Raw genomic sequence first — 24,781 nt, 5'->3', positions numbered from 1 at the left:
AAACTCATGAATCATAATAAGATAACTTTACAGTCAAAAATATTTAATTACCCTCGAAACCTCTGAAAATTTAATGAAGAGTACATCTAGGTCTAAAATTGTCCTCCAAATATAATGGTATTCCAAGAATTCCGATCAAAACGTCCTAACTCCGTATTTTGACCAAAGTAAACTCATTCCCTAAATACACTTAAACTTCCAATTCTAAGGCTCAAATCCACGACACAACTCCAAAATAGAAAATGACAACACTTCCAGACGAGAGTTAGAGTCGATGGAACTAACATAGTTCTAATCTGAGATTTGAAGCTTCGGTTGTTGCTAAAAACTACTTTTAACAACTTTAAACCTTCCAAAACTTAAAACATCCAAAAACTATAGTTTTATAATCAAAATTGAAAACCAATAAACATTACAAACTGATAAAAAATTACTTTGGGTAACTATTAAGGTAAATTGGTGATTTTTTAAAATAAATTTTCAAAAATGACTTTCAGGGTCATTATAGCTCCATGAGAGAACCATATTTACTTATCGCGTTATGTTTATCACATGTTAGCTCTTGAGTGGCTAGAATGTTATGTTTAGATGCTAGGATGGTTCTTATGTAGACTGATATTGCATGTTAAACAGTATAGACTATGTATTAAGGTAAACTGGTGATTTTTTAAAATAAATTTTCAAAAATGACTTTCAGGGTCATTATAGCTCCATGAGAGAACCATATTTACTTATCGCGTTATGTTTATCACATGTTAGCTCTTGAGTGGCTAGAATGTTATGTTTAGATGCTAGGATGGTTCTTATGTAGACTGATATTGCATGTTAAACAGTATAGACTATGTCTTAGAGGATCCTTGGATTGTATGGGTTACTTGAAAGGTGAGTTGGACTCAGGTATATGTTGTGTGTGAGCATCTCGGACATGTTTTATATGTTTGGTCATGTCAGGCTTATGACCTGACATGTTGTTCTTAGTTGATTTACGTGGACTTTGTGTGTTTGTTAAAGTGTTCTAGGATTTATCTGATCAAGATAGGCTTGGTAAGCCTTAGGGTGGAAAATAGGTAGGATTTAGAAGCCTTAGGTGGTATAAAGGTAGATTTAGGAAGCTTTAGAGTGGTAAGATGATCAAATGTTTAATGGTAGAGTTGGCAGTAGAATAAGGTAGGAAGTTGGGATCAAAGTGTACTAGTTATGGGGATTATACCTGGGATGGTGAGATCATGTGGATTAACACTTAAGGGAGTGTTACCTTCTTATTGAATGATTTCTTCAGAATTTATACTTTATGTTATGATTTATATTTGAACCGATCGATGATGCCTACTAGTACATGTTGTTTGTACTGATACTACTCTTTCTATTCGACTTGACATAGTCAGGTTTCATGATCAGTAATATTTCTTGGGTGAAGATGATGGTGATCTTAGGCAGCTTCCAGTCTTTCTTTCCTCTTGGTGGAATGTGTGTCTTATTTTCGTATATACTTCTATCTTAGTAGTTCTTGTACTTATTTTAGACTAGTTCATTGGGAGGGTTTCATTTATTTTTCAGAAGTTTTCTATTAGAATTAAGGTTGAAAATGAATTTTAAAAATTTGTAAGGCAATCTATCGTGTTTTGTTTTACTTCCACATTTCCATTTTTATATTGGGTGATAAGTGATCTCCATCCAGGTGTTAGAGTAGGTGCTCGTGCAATGTGGTTGTATGGGCCATGACATTAAATTCTTCATATGCTTAATAAAAAAATTGAGAGACAATTTTCAATTAATACTTTCATTTCTTTTAGTTGCACCATCTTTTATAAAACCAACACTGGTATCAATAAGCTTATTCTTCTTATAGGATGTGTGAGTTCATTTAGAAAACAATCCATTTTTCATCCATGGTTATTTTCAATAGGCAGGGTAATTGTAAGTAAATATGTGTTAGAAAATGATTCTTATTAATGAAGGCAGAAAGCAAATAGAGTTACATAGAAAAGAAAAACCTTCAAGATAAACTAAACTAAGGTAATCTAAATACACAATGACTTCTGAAATAACTAATATATTGCCCTAAATAAATGAGGACCGCTCAAACACTAATACAACTAATCCTATAACAAACAACTAAACTAACTCGTGATGTTTCAGGACACCCCATCAAGTTAGGCGATGGGTCACTAAGCCTAACTTGAACAAATTATTCTCAAATGGAGGTTTAGGCAATGCCTCAGGAAAAGTTTTGGCTATTTGATTGACACCATGAACATGAGAAACATGATCCCTTTTGATGTCGACATGGTGGAAAACAAAGTAAAAGTCCATTGCGACATGCTGGAAAACAAAGTGAAAGTCCACTGCAACATGCTTCACGCGACAATGGAGGACAAGATTCTTCTCAGGAATGTGGCTATAAGACTGTCATAATAAATTGTGGATAAATGATGTACTAAAAATTGCATCTCATTTAGGAGATTGGTGATCTGCAGGGTTTCATAAAGGGTATTAGCCACCGCCCTGTACTCAAAATTGTAAAATGCACTAAAATATTTATCTTCACTGAAGACAAGCTAATCAAATTGTGACCAAGAAACAACATGTAACTAGATGTAGAAACTCTGTCACTAATGTCTCCACCCCAATTCGCATCAGAATACACATGTAGATTGAAGTAATTAATGGGAGTAACACAGAGGCCAAGTTGAATTGTACCATAGAGATATGAAAGGACATTCTTCACAACTTTCAAGTGAAGGCTTGATGGTGCTTGCATGAATTGAGACACCTGGTTGACCACATAGGCTATGTCTGGTCTCTATTTCATGCCCAAAAAAAATTTCACCAACGAAAACTATCAAATTTTGTTAGTGATAATGAAATTACATTTTAAAATATATGATTTATGAAATATTGTAATGGAAGAACAATTTACAAACATTTCTTACAAATCATATATTATTGTCTAGATTAAAGAACTTCCAAAGAGATTTCAATCCAAATCATATAATTGAGGATGTTTTTTCAATACAAAACAAAATAAGAAGAGAAAGATCAATATAAAAAAATGTGCGAGTTAAAAAACAATAAAAAATTCAGGTTCAGCGACCTTAGTAGAAAATATAAATATGTTGCAAATTTGTAGCTATATAGGATTAACAATGAATTTTGTTGTTTAGCTACAAAATTTGTTTGTCGTTAAATCTAATTTTTTTTCATAGTTAAAATTACAAGTTAATTTTGTGAAATAGTCTAGGTGTTTCATGAATTATTATTGTTAGGTTGTTTTAGTAGTATATTATTAGTGTGTGGATGAGTCGATGTCATGTAAACGTGAAAAATGAAATAAGTTAGGCTCGTACAATATGTAAAGAATTTATTATTTATGTTATTAAGGGCATATATGTGGTATTAGTTTATCGTACCAAAGCTTGTCAAGTAGAGGCGAACCCAAGATTTGAAGATAGTGGGAGCACTACTAGACGTGGATGCGTGTTAGATGAAGTACCAACACTTCGCCACAAAATAATGTAAAACAAGTATAAAATTGATGTATCGATAAATATAAATTAAACGAAACTATAACAAAGTTTGATGTGTGGTAAAAAGTTGTCAAACAAGCATATAATAAAATGTATCAGCAAATATAAATTAAACGAATGTGTAACATAGTTCAATGTGTGGTTTAATGTTTTTGACCTTATAAACATTAAGGTAGCTAGTTCGAATCTAGCTTGAGTTTTAATTTACATGTTTTTTTAATAAAATAATGACAACAAAAACATACCCAAAATCAAACCCGAGACGCCTTATAATGCGAAGATGCAGAAGTCAAGCACTGGACTAGTGCACCACATCAATTTTTGTGATAAAGGGTGCACAAGTAAATATATTATAAATATTTAGGTATATACATGTGTATTATATACATAAATTGTCACGATTTGAGCCTACACCCTAGATGTGGTCGGCATTCGAGAACCATTGTGTGTCCCCAAGCGAACCCTTGTCCTCTCTAACTACTAAGTGGATGACTAACTCAAGCATATACAAACATCAAAACTGATGAATGGCTTAAAAATAGTTTATTTAATCTCGAGTTCACCTGAAAATACTAAGTATGCAACATAAACTTTTAAATAAAACATATGGAACGAAATACTGAAAGACTGACCAAGATTGTCTATCTATGAAGCATATATCATATTAATATACGCCTCGGGATAAAACCCACGCCAACCTTAAACAACTACTAAAAGTAAACTAAAGATTGAAGCCCTTTGAAAGCTAAGAGGCCTTAACAAAAGCTGACGAGTGACTGGGTGATCTCAACCAAATGCCTATTGATGATCCCGAACACCTATATCTACATCACAGAATGATGCAGGTCAGTTGACATCAGCACATTAAATGTACGAGTATGTAGCATGACTGAGTGAAACAATAACTGAACTAAAGGACTGAAATATAACCCAACTCGAGTAAATCATAAATATGAGATAAAATCATTTAAGCTTCACTAATAAAATCCAATAATAGCAATTACTAAACTGAAATTTATATAAATAATTACTCTTTACTTTACTGGGAGTTTTTCCAACCGACAACCATCACTATGAGCCTCATGATGATATAACGTCTTACCCATGTTGCCAGAGCTATCTTATACCTTGCAAGAGTATAGAACACAATTGAATTGTTGGATCCACTAAAGTGCCTTCTTGAGGAAGGTGTGGAGTCACCCATCTTGAGGTACGATCCTATATATGTTAGCGGCGTAGATTATGGAGTTTGAGTTATCTAAACTACTCCAAAATATACAAGTGAATGTTCATGTAAAAATACTCTTTGGGTTGAGATAATTTCTCAATATCCCTCTTTAAGAGTTAACTGAAGCTGTACTAATTTTGTATGAAACTCTTTATACTTTTTTGAATATAGTACTTTCTTTTCAATTATAAAAATAATACATTTGGAACCATCTAAGTTCCTTAAACTTTTCTGAAAATGATGTTTTAAACTATCTCTAAGACTCACTTGAATCATCAAAACTAATGTAAAGTACTTTTGGTAAGAAACTCAATATATATAGCGTTCATGTGGAACTACAAGCATGAACAACAGCTTAAGAATCTCGAAGCATAAAATATTGCAAATCTCTTAATGTAAGAATTCAGAACTCAGAGCAAGATCATAACTCATCATCAATAATTTCATAAATTGAGGGCAGAACCCTAGATTCGACTTGCTACTTATTGAATTGATATATAGGGCTTGAGGATGAACTAGTCCAACACTATGAATAACCTTATATACCTTAGAAGATGAGGTTGACTTTAAACCGTGAACTAATGCTTAAAGCTGATGAACCCTAGCTTTTTCTTTAAGAGAACTTAGAACGTGAGAATTTGATTTGTCTGAGGGTTTGGCATAAATTAGGAGGTTACTAGGCCATGAGATACGCTTAAGGAAGTTAATTGAATGTAAAAGGTCAATAATACTCTTAAGGAAATGTAAGAGGACCATAAGAATCACAAAAAATGACCTTTAAATGAGTCTCGTCGGCCAAATCGGTGATCTAGAGGCTTCCTCGCGAAAAATACTTGGCGGATTGCGCATTGGAATTTTATATCACCAAATAGACAGAAGCTTTAGCTTAACGCTTTTGGGAGCTTCTGTGATTCGCCAACCTATTCGGCATATGGCCAATTGGTCAGGTGAGTTCGCCTAATTTTCCAGTCCGTGTAAGTTCCAGTAAAATGAGCATAACCTTTTACTCCAAACTCGAAATATGGCAAACTTGGTGGCATTAGAAAGAAGACTCATAGAACTTTAATTTGATAGGTCTTGGTCCACTGAGTTCATTATGTTATGAGAGATATGATTATTTGAACATGACCTAAGTAGAATCTTACGTCAAAACTTAATCAGTAAGGAAGCTTTCAACTCAAATTTGTGCTAGGGGATTCTTGTGACCTTAATTCATATCTAAATCCATTCCTACACTAAAGAATTTACCCTTACACGTATGAGGAATTTAAGAATCACCTGATACGTCCTTAAAATAAGGAATGGTTCAAGGCCTTAGCTTTGAAATTTTTGGGGATCTACAATATCTCCCCTTTGGAATTATTCGTCGTCGAATGATGGATGAACTGAGCATGGGAAGAGTAGAAAAATGTTTAACAACCCAATTCGATTAAAATGCACATAAAACTCACGAGCTCAAAACACTGAAGGAGGGACTAAATGGAATGAGTAATTTAGGAAGAGTTAATATCTTGGTTTGGAACTAAATCAGAGTAAAAGGGATGAGGGTACCTCGTCTTCATATCCTCCTCATCTTCCCGAGTTGCCTCCTAAGTAAACTTATTTCTCCATAAGACCTTGACTGATTCAACCTATTTGGTTCTCAACTTGCAAACCTGACAATCAAGAATCTGAACAGGAATCTCCTCATAAGTTAGGCTGTCCTTGATGCTAATATTCTCGATAAGCACAATAACTGAAGGATCGTCCAAACACTACTTTAGCATGTGAAATATTGGTTGGACTACTGCTAGCTCTAGCGGTAGCTCCTACTCATAAGCTACGTCACCAACTCTCTTTGATATCCTATAAGGATCAATGTATTGGGGACTGAGCTTTCCATTCTTACCAAATCTCATAACACCCTTCATAGGTGAAACCTTCATATATACCCAATCATTAACCTCAAACTCCAAATATCTTCTTCTAATATCTGAATAAGATTTTTTGTGGCTCTGCACTGTTTTAAACTTCTCTTGGATTATTTTCACCTTCTCCATGGATTCATGAACTATGTCTAGTCCTATCAGCTCAGCTTCACCAACCTCAAACTAGACAATAGGAGATCTGCATATTTGCCCATAAAGAGCCTCATAAGGAGTCATCTAAATACTGAAGTGATAGCTGTTATTTTAAGAAAATTCGATAGGAGTAAAGTGATCATCTCAATTACCTTTGAAATCCATGACACATGCTCTCAACATTTCCTCTAGGTCTGAATTGTGAGCTCTTTTTGACCATCTGTTTGAGGATGAAAAGTAGTACTAAGGTTTACCTTCGAATCCAAACCTTTCTGAAATGACTTTCAAAATTTAGTAGTGAATTGCACACTCTTATCTAAAATGATGGACAAAGGGGCTCCATAAAGTCAGACTATTTTATGGATGTATAAACTGGCATAATCTTCTGATGAATTTGTAATCTTTACTGACAATAAATGGATTGATTTAGTCATCCAATCTACCATCACCCAAATTGAATCATGTTGCCTACGAGATCGCAGAAAGAGAATAATGAAGTCCATATTTATCATCTCCTACTTTAATTCTAGAAGGGATATGTTCTTAGACACACCACATGGCATTTGGTATTCAACATCAACTTGCTTGCAATTTCGTCACCTAGTATCAAAATCTACAGCAAAGCTCTTCATATTACTCTACCAATAGACTCTTCACAATTCATGGTACATCTTTGTGGAATCGGATGGATTGAATTCCCGGAGCTATGAGCTTGTGCGATGATCCTCTCTTGGAGCTTACCACCTTTGGAACACACAATCTACCTTGATATCTCAACACATCTTCTCCCCCTTATTTAAAATCCACCACTTTTTGCTTATGAACATTTGCCTTTAGTTCAAGTATGATGGGGTCTTTGTCTTGCTTCTCCTTCACTTCTGACAGTAATGATGATTCAGCCCCATTCATCACAACAACTCCACCTCACTGGAATCTAACAAATGGACTTTGAAACGTGCAAGTCTGTGAACATCCATAAGCAACTCTTTATTGCCTTCATCGACATGATAAGTACTCCTATGGATAACCTACTTAAGGCATCCACAACAACGTTAGCCTTACCTAGGTGATGGAGGATACTTATGTCATAATCCTTGAGTAAATCCAACCACCTCATTTGTCTAAGATTAAAATCCTTAAGACTCAAAATATACTAGAGACTCTTGTGGTCGGTGAATACATCCACATGAAATCCAAAGAGATAGTGACGCCATATCTTGAGAGCAAAAATTACTACTGCCAACTCGAGATCATGAGTCGGATAGTTCCTCTTGTGAATCTTAAGATGTCTAGAGGCATAGGCTATAGCCTTCCATTCTACATCAACACACAACCAAGTCCCACTCTGGATGCATCACAATAAACAACAAAACCCTTTGTACCCTCTAGTAGGGTCAACACTAGAGTAGTAGTTAACCGAGTTTTAAATTCCTGAAAGCTTTCCTCACATACTTCAGACCATTGAAACTTAGTTGTCTTCTGAGTCAACTTAGTTAATAAGGATGAAATACATGAAAATCCATCAATGAACCTTTTGTAGTAACCTGCCAACCACAAGAAATTCCTTATATTAGTTAGAGATATGGGCCTTGGCCAATTCTACACTACCTCAATCTTCTAATTATCGACTCAAATGCCTTTGCCAGACACGATCTGGCCTAAGAACACAAGAGATTTCAAGCTAGAACTCAGACTTACAAAATTTGGCAAATTATTCTTGATCTTTTAGAGTTTGGAGGACTATTCTGGGTTGACTAGCATGATCCTCCTCATTCCTTGAATAGAACAAGATGTTGTCGATGAATACAATAACAAACATCTCTAGATACTCCTTAAATACTATGTTCATGAGATCCATAAATGATGCAGGAGAGTTAGTCAAACCAAAGAACATAATATGGAATTCAACATGACTGTAACGGGTCCTAAAAGCTATATTTGTGATGTTACTTTTGCTCACTTCAGCTGATGATAGCCATAACTGAGGTCTATCTTAGAGAAGCAAGTGGGTACCTAAACTTGGTCGAAAAGATCATCAATTCTCAGAAGGGGATATTATTCTTTATGGTGGCCTTATTCAACTAGCGTTAATCGATACACATCCTAAGGAACCCATTCTTCTTTCTTATGAATAAAACTAGAGCACCCCAAGGTAAGACACTTGGTCGGATGAAACCCTTACCAAGAAGATCTCTTCACTTCTTTTTTAACTCTTTTAACTCAGCTAGAGTGATTCTATATGTCGGAATAGAGATGGGTTGAGTATCTGGAAAGACATCTATTTTGAAGTCTATTTCACTTTCAAAGGGGACTCTAGGAAGATTGTCTAGAAATATCTCTTGAAACTCACTCACAATAGGAACTGACTGAATAAGCATCCTCACAAAACTAGAGTCGTTGACTCGGACTAAGTGATAGATGCACCCCTTAGAAACTAAGTTCTGGCCTTACGGTATGAAATATAACATCCCTTAGGCACTGCTGAATTACTCCTCCACTCTAAAATTGGCTCATTAGGAAACTGAAACTTGACTACTCGAGTTCTACAATAGACTAAGGTATAACAAGAACAAATCCAGTCCATGCCTAGAATAACATCAAAATCCACTATGTATAATTCAACAAAACCAGCCAAGGTGTATTTATGATAGCCAAAGATTGTAAAATTATGATACACTCTTTTTGCTAGAATAGACTCACCAATAGGTGTAGAAATACTGAAAGTTTCAAGAAGATGTTCGAGGAAAATGCCGAACCTCATAGGCATACAAGGATTCATAAAATATAAACTCAATCAAATAAGGCATAAACATCAATAGGAAAGACTTTAAACATACCAGCGACAACAACTGGCGAGTCCTCTTGATCATAGCAATTATCCATAGCATACAATTTGCTCATCCACCTGTCACTAAAGTAGCTCCTCTTAGAGTAGCTCTGTTAGCTAGAGCTGATGGAGAAGATTGAACCTATGGCCCCCATTACCTTGCCTCCTCTTTGGACAATCTCTCATAAAGTGATCCATTTGACCAGACCCAAAACAACCATTCATGTCATCACGATACTCTCCTGGATGGGTCCTACCATACTTAGCATAAGGTGGGCTCCAAAATACTTGTGCCATACTTCCCTAAGACTGAGAACTCTAAGCTCTGAAATTCTAATAATTTTGGTTACAGTGATCATTCTAGTTATGGGTGCTGGTGCACTAGTTGATGATGGAGCCGATCCAAATGACCTCTGTTGAAACGATGACTGATTCCAATTTCTGGTCTTCTACTGGACAAACTCATGGTTTGCTATCTTAGCCCTTTTACTTCAATACTCTTCCATATCCTTTGGTGTATCCTCCTCCCCCTGGTGCACATGAATCATAAGTCTAGCTATGTCTATGTCCCCTATCAACATAGCCGCCTTATCCTCTCTACAAGTATAATGGGAAAGACCCGACACAAACAAACTCATTTTTCTCCTCATATCAGCCACCATCTCCAGAGCATAACGAGACAACTTAGTGAACTTTAGGCTATATTCCTGCACACTTATAGACTCTTGCTTTAGATTAGGAAACTCTCCAAGAATGTATTCACAAACACAGTCCCGACTAAGAGTGGTGCACATTCTCCCCTAGTCTTCTTCCACTGATCGCATCATATCCTAGCAACACCCTTAAGTTGGTATGTAGCCAACTCTACATGCTCTAAATCAGCAACATGCATAACCTCAAACACCTCCTAAAGCTTGTCCATGAAGTTTTCTGGATCCTCGCCGACCTTCGACCCTATAAAATCTGGGTGATTCAACCTTAAACACTCATGAACTGTGGATGTATTAGACATATTATGATAGCCCAGTCCTTGTTGACCAGCCTGATTTGTCACAACCTCAGTCAACATTTGAATAGCATTTCTGAACTTAGCATTGGGGACATGTAACACCCCGTATTCTACGTGTACTTGTTTTATTTATATGACGCTTATAAATTGCCTTGTGGTATAGTTATGGACTCGGTTTCCTATGTGACTAGTGACAATGGAATAGGTTTAAAGTTGTAATACCAGTGCCTTCCAACACATATACAACTAAGTGAACTCAAAAAATATTCGAACTCGAGATTGTAAAAGGTGGTATTTGATGTAAAAGTCAAAGTGGTCAAGTGTGTCTTAGTGTCACGGACTGGTAAAGAAACTAAGATTGGGAAAATGGTGTAAAATAAGTGAGGTGCTTGCTTGACTAAACTATGATAGTAAGTGACAAATAGGTGATGCACCTACTTAGAATGAGTGTATTGCATTTTAAGTTAAAAGGGCAAGAGAGTGATGCACCTACTTAGAATTAGTGGACTGCATTTTAAGTGAAAAGGGCAAGTAGGTGATGCACCTTTATAGAATAAGGGGATTGCATTTTAAGTGAAAAAGGCAAGTAGGTGATGCACCTAAGTAAAAACTTGTGGCAGAAATTAAGGAGGTGATGCACTATCTTGCTTAAAGTAAAGGACCATATTATTTCTCTAATTTACTAAGTTAAAACTTCAAGAAGGGACCTCTAAAGGACTTAAGCTTATCACATATCCTTCATCATCAATTCTCCAGAAAATTACTCCCAAGGAAAGCCATAGAAGCTCCAAGAGTTCTAGTCTACAACTTCACCATTAAAATCTGAAGCAAACCCTTTTGTTTTTAAAGTACAAGTTGGTAGAACATATCCCATATTAAGGAATTCAAGTGAATAATCTGATTTAACATAAATGTAAGGGGGAGAGGACAACCTAAACCTTGAAGAATCCAAGTCTTATAAAGTGTGGTTTCTTTCCAGCAAGGTAAGGTATGGAAATTTTCATCTCTCTCTTGCCTTGCACTGTTTATGAAAGTTTGTATGCGTTAATGAATTGAGGAGTGTTGCCTCTATATGGTATGAGGTTGGTAAATTTTCAGGAAGGATGTGCTTGTTGGGACAGCCATGGATGGAGTCCCCTTAAATTTTGATTGTGAGCTCATTTGGAGCATCTTAAATAAAATGTTAGTTTGAACTCACGGGATGTTCATCGGAAGCTGTGAGTTCATATTTCTACTTCCACATTGTGATGCTTAGGGACTGTTTTGTGTATCATAAAATAAGGGGGTGTGGCCAGATATGTGCAGAGAAGTCATGGAACTGGTTAGAGGATAGAACACTGAAAGTGTAGTGATACACCACTTAATTGAGTGTTGCATGAGCTTACTTACTCCCATCCCTTTGTATACTATTTTCCAAACTTTATAAAGCCCGAAGAGTTTTGGAGGACCTTATAAGAAGGTTGTATATCATATGAAAATAATTAGAGGAGAATGGGTGGGAAGAACACCCTTGATGGGATCAATTATACATTTACTACCAATTACTGTTTTGGTATGATCAAGTAGCCCAAACTTTTTGATCACCTACGAATTCTAGTTTTATTATTTACTCCATTGTAGATAAATAATATGAAAGTAAGGCGGTTAACTCATTGTAATATCCAAAGCTGTGCAGCAAGGTATGTAAGGCTATTCGATTTCCTATTTCTTTGACATGAATCCAACACTTGTATTATAAAGTAAGCTTTCTAAGTCCCCTTGGTAGGGACTGATCCATAGTGTGGTATAAGATCACCAATATAGCTTATTATCTCATTCCTACTCCATAGAACATTAAAGTGAGTACTCCGCTATGAATTTCTTACTAGATGTACGTGCTTACTCTACCAAGTATTAGCATGCAAGGCTTAAACTTGTCTCATCGTCAAAGTGCTAACCATTGGCACGTATTCTTCTTATATAAATAAAAATGATCCTAGACCACACATGGTACGTATGTTTGTACGTTGGCGATACAATTTGCCCATATCTTGCCAACTTGCTTCAATTGTCTACTCCATCATATAAGTCATCTTTTCACATGTTCATATTTTTCCTTTATTGGTTATCACTCTCATTACGTTAGACTATTATGTTACCTCACAAAATCCCTACTTTCTCTATTGTACATTTTATATGTACTTACTTGGAATATGTATCCGTCCCTAAGTTAAATCTTCCCACGTGCTTCCTTGATTCCACGTTCATGTATACGTTATATTTGATATTAGTTAGTAAGTATTTGGATATCATATAGAGTTCATATCTCTCGGCTGAATGTTAAATGTCTTCAATTGATATGTGCTTCAATTTGATATACCAAAATGCTTATTGAGTCATATAAGCTCCTAAATATTACGTTGGTGTCACAATTGCTTCCCATTTCATTGTTATTATCTTAAGTCCATATTCATATGTCTCCTACTATGTTTTACTATCACAAAGCTGAATGACACTATGACCACCAAAACAACAATCTCAAATGAGTTGTGAACATCAAAAGAACAATCTCAAAGATTAAAGAGACAAGGTAAAATGAAACTATATAATTATGGGTGGCAACTCTGGGTTAAAATACCTAGCATGGGCCGATCCTAATTCTAGTACTTAAGGGTGGCAGCTCAGGGGTGGTAATTCCTATCATGGGCAGATCCTAATCTATGTTAATATGGGTGGCAGTCCAAGGGCTTAAATCCTAGCATGGGCCGATGCTTTGTATATTTATGAGGACCGCATCCCAGGGGTTGAAATGCCTAGCATGAGTCATCCTCTTATACCACTGATCAACTGGTCAATTGTATGATATGCCTAATAAAGAATAACACACAAAAAAAAGTAAAGAAAAGAATGTAATATACACGATTCTACAAGTATAAGCAAAGGTGGTCTCCAATCCTTATCTATTTGTATTTGGTTTCACTTAAGCTCTCATTTTACATATGGTTGTATTATGCCTTACATATTCCTTACATTATTGTGTACTGACATCCCTTATTAGGGATGTTGTATTTCATGTTGCAAGTATAGGTACTCAACTAGTAGATCTCCCCAATACAAGCACATGATACTTAGCAGCTGTTAGCGAGCTCCTAGTTGATTCGGGGCTTTAGCGAGTCTTTACTTCGTGTGTAAGGGATGGTAGGGGGTGTAATTTATTAAGTGGACAAGTGTATGGTGTGTCATAAGTAGTAGTTATGGGATTGTAAGATAAGTGTAAAGAGTAAGTATGGGATTGTAAGAAAGCCATCAGATAGTGTAAAAAAAAAAAGTCATAAGAGTAAGTAGTATAGTACGTGCACATTATTGTGCACTACTGTATAAGATAAGATAGGAATTGTAAAGTAGTAGTCGTCTCATTTCTATATAAAGGGACGCATATGTAATATGAAAGGCAGGCAATGCCTAATATAAAAAACTTTCTTTCAAAAAACTCTCTCAACTAAAAATTTAGTATTTAGATAAATGGAGCAACAATCTGAAATCCAATTAGATATTTCAGATAGCATGGCTAAGCAAGAGGCAAAGGTATATTGTTCAAAAAATATGCGGAACTAATTTCATATATTCCTGAATATCATATATATGATTGAATAAATTTATGTTAGTTATTATGTATTAGAATTATTTGAATCATGATTTCTAGTTTATTTGCACACTGGAAACAGGGAGAAAACTTCTATACTATGTCATCCTAATGTTGAAACCGGTAGGCGAGGAAAGTCGTTTAGGGGAGTAAACAAAGTTGAGGCGCTGATAAGAAAGAAGTATCTGCTAAAGTACAATGCTAGTAGTGACAGGAAAACATGATAAACAGATAATCTAGTTCATAATAATCTAATATGAATTTAATCAATTATGAATATGATAGGAAGGAATAATTGAAAAACCCCGCATAACAACGAACATGAGCTATGGATAATAAGAAACACGGTAAGAAACATACAAGTAGAAAATTAAGAAAAATAAGAAGAAAATTAAACAAATTATATCCGGAATATAAACAACTTAATATCACAAAGACTGATAACAAAAAATTAGATCAATTAATAGATAATATATCTAAAATATAATATAAATATATTCAATATTTAAAAATACAATGAATAACAAGAACAACGAATATAGACAAAAACTTAATGAAATAATTATAGAAAAACGACAAGAATTAGAACATAGGCAAAATAGACTTAACAATAATATATTCGCAGGAATTTGTCACAAATCTATAATAGCACAAAGAAAGACTATTTTATATCTAGAAATACAAATAAATAACTTAGAATATAAACTACAACATAATTTATAAATGAATAAAGAAGAATACGCAATAGATGAAAAAACATATGAAAATTATGACGGATTAAAAATAAAGATAATATTTTCTAATCTAGGAAGAAGATATAAGAAAATAAGTGACAATATAAGTTTAATGTTAGAAAAAGAAACGGTAAAACTAGAAGATAGTTTAACTGCTATGGTAAGAATAACAAAAGAAAATGAAGAAATAGATAGAAGAACGAAAATTGAAAAAATAAAACAACAAGCAAAAAAGGAAGTACAACAATTAGAAGAAGTAAAATATACTAAAATAATAGAGCTAGAAAAAGAGCTAGCAATATTAAAAGAAATGTATGAAATTAAACAAAAAGAAAAAGAACAAAAAAAAAAATTAGCAAATGAGATAATTAAATTTAAAGAAAAATTGCAATTACAAGATGAATTAGAAGAAAAAGAAGAAAATAACCAAGATAATCTACCCGAAATAAGAGTTGATGAAATAAAAGATGACGATCTAGAACAACATTCGGAAACAAGCGAAACATATACGGAACTTTTAGCAAACATAGATAATACAAAGAATTTAGAAGTAAATACATAAGACGTAGACATGGACGAAAAACCTAGCACATCAGGAGTAAAAAACCCAAAAAATTTTAATCCAAAATATTATAATGAAAATTATGAACAATATGATAAAGAAAAAACTATATGGGATAAAAGATTAAGTAGAAAATGGACGCCCAAACCAATAACTGGACAACATGATTTTTTAGATTTAGACTGTGTAGCAGATATAAATAAAACAATCCATTTATGGATAGGATACATATCAAAACAATTAATAGATAACAAGATAGTAATAGCAGAGGCACCAGGATACATAGAAAGAACACTTATAGGAACAGTAAAATTATGGTTACAAAATTTAACAAGTGAAAGCTTAAAAACTTTAAGAAATAATAAGAAATTTGATGGTGGAATAGCCACTACAACCATGGAAATATTATATAAATACGAAATAGCTATAAGAAATGAATTTAGTAGTATGACAACAGAGGTAGAAGAACAAAATAAAGAAAAAATCATAAATCGGAATCTAATGACAAAATTAGCAATATGTAATATGTGTTATATAGATGAATATACATGTGCATTTAGAGAATATTATTATAAAGGAACATATAGCACAGAAGAAAGTAAAGAAATAAGAAAATTATATTTTACAAAATTACCAGAACCTTTTAATTCAAAAGTAATAAAAAGTTGGAATGAACCAGAATTAACGGACACCTTAGGAGCTAGAATGAAATTCTTACAACGATGGTTTATGGAACTATGTGAAAAGCATAAAGAAGAAATAAAAATGGAAAAAATATTAGTAAAAAACTTAGCATGTTGCAAAAATAAAACAGCACCCCAATTTGGTTGTACGGATAGGTATTATAAAAATAGAAAGAAATATAATAAAAAATATAGATCAAAATATAAATATAAAAAACCAAGAAGAAGGTACTATGTAAAAAACTACAAAACCAAAAGACCATATAGACCAAAAAGAAAACTAACGGAATGTACTTGTTATAATTGTAGAAAATTAGGACATATAGCTAGAGATTGTAAATTACCTAAAAATCCAAAGAAAAAACAAATATCAGAAATAATAATAGACGATGAAAAATATACACAAATAGAGTACATAAATTATGAATTAGAAAGTGAAGATAACATATATGAAGTATCAGAAAATGAAATAGATAGTAACATAGAAATAGAATCAGATAAAGAATTCTATAATATAACAAATGACTAAAGCAGACATACAAATAATAAATAAAGAAGAACATCAAGACGAAGAATCTTTAGAACAGAAAATAATATTTGATAATAGTATATTTGAACAAATAAAAGGAAAAGAATTAGACCTAAGTGTAGCAAAAATATTCGAAATACCAACAATAAGAAACTGGTTTAAACGACAAAAAGAAGAATATTATGTAGTAAGTCAAAGAGAACATATCATAGATTGCAAATACACTAAAGGAAAGGCCAAAATACCAATAATAAATAAACGAATAATAAATAAAGAAATACAAGATATTAAGGCTAAAAATCCAATTAAATATGTACATTTAGGAGGAACAGAAATATTAATAAAAGCATGTTTTAGAGAAGGAATAGATACATCCATAGAAATATACTTAGCGGATGATAGGATTATACAACCCATAGAAAAAAGTATAATAAGTGCAGTAAGAGGTAACCTCATATACCAAAAATTCAAATTTATAATAAGTGTTAATTACTCAGTAGCAATAAATGACAGAAATATAGATAAATCGTTAGTATTATATTGGAGAATGTCAGGAATAGAACTAGCCCCGGGAAGTAAAATATTTACAACTAGATGTAAAAACTTATATGTTTTAACGACAAAACATAAAATAATAGCAAAAAATAAAATAAAAAAAATAAAAATAGAAGATCCCTTTGAAAGAATAGTTACAGTCATAGATAAAAATGATTATAGTTATAATGAAATTGATATAGAAGAAGATTTAGAAATAGTAAAAGAAAGACTAAGCACATCGAAAAGAATAAACAATGAGATACCCCAAATATCATCAAAAATGAGTACTTCAAGGAGAATAGATAAAACCCCACAAAAATCAATGGAAGAAGATATAAAACCACATCATTACTACATAACAGGAATAATGGAACAACGAAAATATTTAATATTAATAGATACAGGACGAGAAGAAAACTATATTACAAGAGAATTAGTGATGGAAGAAGAAATAATAACTATTGAACAATCATGCCCCGAACTACCAAAAGCATTAATGTATACCGAAGAAACTACAGAAAAGGAAATAATCATTGGGGGAGTACCAATAGTGATAAAATTCAAAATATATCAAGGAAATTAAAATATCATTTTAGGAATAAAATGGCTAGAACAAGTAAAACCATATAATCTAGAAGACAAACAGTTAACAATAAATTATGAAAATAAAAGAGTAATAATAAAAAGGACTTTAGTATAATAAAAATATGAAAATATATATACTTGCAAAGATAATAATAGAAGGATATTATAACTGATATTATACACCAATGATAGATACGGGAGCAGAAGCTAATATATGTAAATATAATTGTTTACCAGAAGATAAGTGGGAAAAATTAAAAACACCGATAGTAGTAACATGATTTAATAATGAAGGAAACATGATCACATATAAGGCAAAAAATATAAAAATACAAATATGGATAAGATATTAACTATAGAAGAAATATATAACTTTGAATTAACTACAAAAGATATGTTATTAGGAATGCTATTTTTAGAAAAATTATACCCACATATAATAACAAAAACACACTGGTGGTTCACGACACCGTGTAAACAAAAAATAGGAGCAAAAAGAGTAAATAATAAAAAATGAAAAACAATAGAATGGATAAAAGGAAGTGAAAAAATTACACAAAAATTAGAAAATATAAAAGAAGAAGACCCTAAAATAGAATTAATTATATTCTCTATAGATAAAGTAAAAATAATTCAAGATAAGTTAGAATTATTATATAGTGAGGATCCTTTACAAGGATGGGAGAAACATAAAACAAAAATAAAAATTGAGCTAATTGATAATAATAGTATAATAACCCAAAAACCATTAAAGTATAATTTTAATGATTTAACCGAATTTAAGATACATATAGATGAATTACTAGAAAAAGGATATATACAAGAAAGCAATAGTAAGCATACAAGTCCGGCATTTATCGTAAATAAACATAGTGAACAAAAAAGAGGAAAAAGCAGAATGGTTATTGATTATAGAAATTTAAATGCAAAAACTAAAACATATAATTATCCGATACCAAATAAAATACTAAAGATAAGACAAATACAAGGATATAATTATTTTAGCAAATTTGATTGTAAATCAGGATTTTATCACTTAAAACTAGAAGAAGAATCTAAAAAACTAACAACATTCACTGTACCACAAGGATTTTATGAATGGAATGTATTACCATTTGGATATAAAAACGCACCAGTTAGATATCAACACTTTATGGACAATTACTTTAAACAAATAGAAAATTGTGTAGTGTACATAGATGATATATTATTATATTCCAAAACACAAGATGAGCATATAAGATTATTAGAAAAATTTATACATATCATAGAATATTCAGATACAAGTCTAAGTAAAAAGAAAGCAGATATAATGAAAAATCAAATAGAATTCTTAGGAATACAAATTGATAAAAATGGAATAAAAATGCAAACACATATAGTACAAAAAATAATTAACTCAAATGAACAGATAGATACGAAAAAGAAATTACAATCATTTCTAGGACTAGTAAATCAAGTAAGAGAATATATACCAAAATTAGCAGAGAATTTAAAACCATTACCACAAAATTAAAGAAAGATGTAGAATACCAGTTTGACAAGAAAGACCAAACACAAATACAAAAAATAAAATTATTATGTAAGAACCTACCTAAACTATATTTTCCGGATGAAAATAAAAATTTACTTATATAGTAGAATCCGACGCTAGTGAAAAGAGTTATAGAGGAGTATTAAAATATAGGTATGGAGAAGGAAAAATAGAACATCATTGTAAATATTATTCAGGAACATTAACTAATGCAGAAGTAAGATGGGAAATAAATAGGAAAGAATTATATTCGGTATATAAGTGTTTATTATCATTTGAACCATATATTGTATACAACGAATTTATTATAAGAACAGATAATACACAAGTAAAATGGTGGCTAACAAGAAAAATACAAGATTCGGTAACAACAAAAGAAATAAGGAGATTGGTATTAAATATATTAAATTTTACATTTACAATTGAAGTAATAAAAACTGATAAGAATGTTATTGCAGATTACCTATCACGACAAAGCTACTCAAACTGAGACTAAGGAAGAAGATACAATTGAAAAGATACTCAAAGCCATTACTACACTTTGTACAAAAGTGGATAGTATGGACAACAAGATACAAAAGCTAAAGACTGATGAAAATAATCTAAAGTCTAAAGCTACTCAGCAGCATGACTATAAAAATGCGGAGCTACGTCGATCGGAAGACGGAAAAAATCCAGAGCTAAAAGGAGACGATGGGAAACTCCTTAAAACCCATAATGTTTGTTTAGATACAGCTGCAGGTACAAGCAAACAAGTTAGCGATAAACAACATAAAAATGCTAACTTAAACCAGCTATTCGCAAAACCATTTACCCAAAGGACACCTAGACATGTGTCCGTAGAACCACAAACATCTACATACGCAGATAGTTTGCAAAACTAAAATGAGAAAAAGACATATAGCTACATCACACGAACCTATATTGAAAATATCCACAAAATCCAAACCTATTTAAACCGCAACCCCAGATCAACTACAAAAGAACCAAACCAAGATTATTTGACACAAAAGTTACAAAGATATAACAAGTTAATTGCACAATCGAAAACTAACGCTAATTTAGTAAGAAAATGTTATAACTACGGACTGTTAAATACCGTATACACCTACGACGAAAAGAAGTTAGTGGAATACCAGAACTACACAAAGCATTCATCACATACAAAAGAGTTACGAAAGGAAATTTATTTTATATAAAATTATATACAGCACCAGCGGAGATATTATACGAGGAAATAAAATCTCCAATACAGGTTATCAAGATAGGATTAACTAAAGATATGATTATACCCGAAGATATCGGAAAACAAGAAGAGATATGCAAAATAGAGATACCAAGTTTTTATGCCAACAAACGAATAATTGGTATATCAACGATTATACAAGAGCTAGCAAATAACTATTTAAACGGAAACGCTATATGGAGCTACTATGCAAGAGACCAACTAATGATTTATTCCAATTCAAGGGAGCTAAGGAAAGCAGATATGGATGAAGTCCAAAGATGGATTTTATCACTACTAAAGCCAGAAGAACGACCTACGACACGAGCACTAAAAGAAGGATTTATTTCAGTAGAATTATTAACCAGATATTGCAAGCTAATTGGTCATAAATATTTGGACCATATATGTTCAAAGTGCAACGGAGAAGATAATATAATTCCAGATGTCTAGCTGGAATGATCTAATAAGATAAAGACGGAAGAAGATAAGAGGAAAAAGAATAAGAAGAAGACAAGAAAAAGAAGATAAAAAGAAGATAAGGACGGAAGGAGATAAGGAAAAGAAGACACTTGTAAATTCTACTAGTCTTATTATTGAATGTAATGTAAAAAAATCAATAAAGTAGGTAGTGTGTGCATGTGCATATTAAAAGTAGGATGGACAAATGTAATAAAGAGTATAGGCAAGTATGGGCAAGTATGGACAAGTGTAACAATATTATAGGTAAGTGTAAGTAGTAGGAATGGTAGGTGTAAGTAGCACATTATTGTAAGTAGTACGTGAGAATTCCTTTCTATATAAGGGAGGATATATGTAAATATAAAGGCAGGCAATGCCTACTTTAAAAAACTTTTTTCAAAAAACTCTCTTAACTAAAAATTTAGTATTTAGATAAATGGAGCAACAATCTGAAATCCAATCAGATATTTCAGATAGCATGGCTAAGCAAGAGGCAAAGGTATATTGTTCAAAAAATATGCGGAACTAATTTCATATATTCCCGAATATCATATATATGATTGAATAAATTTATGTTAGTTATTATGTATTAGAATTATTTGAATCATGATTTCTAGTTTATTAGCACACTGGAAACAGGGAGAAAACTTCTATACTATGCCATCCTAATGTTGAAACCGGTAGGCGAGGAAAGCCGTTTAGGGGAGTAAACAAAGTTGAGGCGCTGATAAGAAGGAAGTATCCGCTAAAGTACGATGCTAGTAGTAACAGGAAAACATGATAAACAGATAATCTAGTTCATAATAATCTAATATGAATTTAATCAATTATAAATATGATAGGAAGGAATAATTGAAAAACCCTGCATAACAACGAACATGACTACATAGGTGCATGATGAAATGATAAAAAACTATGAAACTTTAATCTTATATATACTTAACGGTATAGAAATAATTGAATTAAGAAGAATAATATGGGAAAAAATATTTAATGATTACGAATCAGAAGATATATTAAATCAGCAATGGTATGAAATAAACCTACATGATTTAGACTTCGAAAGAATAGAATGGTATGATTTAGAAATAAATTCAGATTAAAATGAACTACGGATATTTACAATATTGGGTAAACTCTATGGAAGATATAAAACTATTAGAACAATTAATGGAGGAAAATTTATTTATGTACCAAAGAACCGAAGATATGTTATATCTAGAATATATCATAAATAATATTAAAGAAATATTCAGATTAAAACAAATATCGGAAGAATATTACAATAAATATTATTACATATTACTATGAATTTAGCACTACCAAAAAATAATATTAAAGAGATATCAAGATTAAGACACTTAGTAAAAAGATATTGTAATAAAATCTTAAAAATAAGTTACTCACCTACCACACTATCATCTACCACACTATCACTTTCATGAATTCACTAACTACTAGTTCCGCTACGAAAAATGAAAATTGAGGCCTAATGAAAAACATAGAGTCAGAGTTAAATGTCAGCATAAGAAATGCAAATGGTTGTTGTATGCCAGTTTAGACAAAGATTCTGGTGACTTTATTGTTAAGAATTACTATCATGTTCATCAGTGCCCTACCACAACCAAAAACAAGATGTGTGCATCTAACTTTATTGCAAATAAGTTTAGGGACATAATAGTTTCTCAACCTTATATAAAGTTGTGGGAAATTCAAGAGTTGGTGAGGAAGACGACAGGATTGTATGTTGGAAGAACTCTTTGTTATCGGGCAAAATTGATGATTCTCAAGGAGTTTATGGGTGATTGGAAGATGGAGTTTGCAAGGTTGTGTGATTATGCAGACATGATAAAACAGACTAATCTTGGTAGTTCATGTTGGGTAAAGACAGACAGGGAATCTACTCAAGGAAAGAATATGTTTGTTTACTTTTATGTTTGTTGTGATGCATTAAAGAGAGGTTGGTTGGAAGGATGTAGAAAAATCATTGGTTTTGATGGATGCTTTCTGAAGGGTGCTTGTAGGGGTGAATTATTAGTTGCAATTGGTAGGAATGGAAATCAACAAATGTTTCCAATTGCTTGGGCAGTTGTTGATCAAGAAACAAAGCATAATTGGAGTTTCTTCATCAACTTCTTGATACAAGATCTAAACTTAGGCACTGGACATGGATTGACTATGATGTCTGATATGCAAAAGGTTAGTTTAATGTTAATTTTATTTAATTTTGATCTCATTGCCTATTTATTTAATTATTATTAGTCATAAATTTCAATTTCAATTTCAATTATTATGATATGTAGGGTCTTGTAGCAGCCATAATGGAGTTGCTGCCAGATTGTGAGCAAAGGATGTGTGCTAGACACATCTGGTCTAATTGGCAAAAGAATTGGAAAGGAGAAGAAAGAAGAAAACAATTCTGGAGATGTGCAAAATCAAGTTTTGAGGTAAAATTTCAAGATGAAATGGACAAACTTAATAAACTTGGTAATAAGATCTGTGGGGACTTGTTACATTATGAAAAAAAGACCCTGAAGATCATGTTGTACATTGGTATAGAAAAGATACTTTCATGAAGGCTTATAATTACTTTATCCAGCCAATACCTAATATGAAAATGTGGCCTCACACTAGTGATATAGTGATTGAGCCTCCTGAACCAAAGCAAATGCCTGGCAGACCACCAAAATGCAGAAGAAAGTCAAAGGATGAGCCAAGAAAGAAGTATGGAAAGTTGTCCAGGAGAGGTGTAAAAATGACTTGCTCCAAGTGTCATCAACAAGGCCACAATAATAAAGCCTGCAAATATGTGGTAATACTCAAGCCAACCTTTAATTACTTCAATTAAATAGATAAAATGCAATACAATTTTTCTTTTTCTTATTTACATTATTAAATCTTCTGAAATGGGTCAGCCTGGAAGCTCAACCCAACCTGCAAGCTCAAGCCAACCTGCTAGCTCAAGTCAGCCTCACAGCTCAAGGCAACCTACAGGTTATAGCAAGCCACCAAGCTAAAGTATAGGCTCTAGCCAGCCACCAAGCTCAAGGAAACCAACAAACTTTAGCCAACCACCAAGCTCAGGCCAACATGTAGGTTCTAGCCAACCACCAACCTGGAGACCATCACAACATGTCAACTCAGGCCAACAATCAACCTCTATATGTGATGATACTTCAATTGTTAGAAGAGTTCAACAAGCTGGAAAAGGCAGGGGAAGAGGCAGAGAAAGAGGCAGGGAAAAAGCAGGGGGAGAGGAGGTGATGATACTTCAACTGTTACAGGAGGGCAACAAGCAGGAAGAGGTAGGGGAAGAGAAGGAGTATCGACATCAACAGGAGGAAACAAAAGGCCTAAGACTGTGGGATTTGGCACCTACACTGATGATATAAGTGGCAGACAAACATTGAATGTAAGAGTATAACCAACTTCAATTATTTATAATCTACTTTGATAATAGGCACTTGTTTTAGTTTCTTGTATACAGCCTGCTACAGCAGGTGAAATAGTTGTTACTCCAGCTGTTTTCAAGTGTGCAACACCAACAAACATTGATATTGGTTATAAGCCTTGTGGACTGAAATGGAAGGGTAAAGATGCAATCACCACTCCACAATTACAACGCATGAGTAAGTCCAAAGGGGGTGGATCTACAAA

The 24,781-nt window shown here is 32.9% G+C and overlaps 1 protein-coding gene across 1 annotated transcript in view; it reads right to left on the bottom strand.

The window, feature by feature from the left end:
* The window catches only part of LOC125835017 (probable alpha,alpha-trehalose-phosphate synthase [UDP-forming] 9), a 205,919-nt gene that overhangs the window by 86,707 nt on the left and 94,431 nt on the right, over positions 1 to 24,781 (bottom strand). The window lies entirely within an intron of this gene.

Source organism: Solanum verrucosum, unplaced genomic scaffold (genome assembly GCF_900185275.1).
Source record: "Solanum verrucosum unplaced genomic scaffold, falcon-dt-bn FXZP01000058.1, whole genome shotgun sequence".
Classification (NCBI taxonomy): Eukaryota; Viridiplantae; Streptophyta; class Magnoliopsida; order Solanales; family Solanaceae; genus Solanum; species Solanum verrucosum.
The sequence above is the reverse complement of the archived record's forward strand: the minus strand, read 5'-3'. Positions and strand labels throughout refer to the sequence as shown.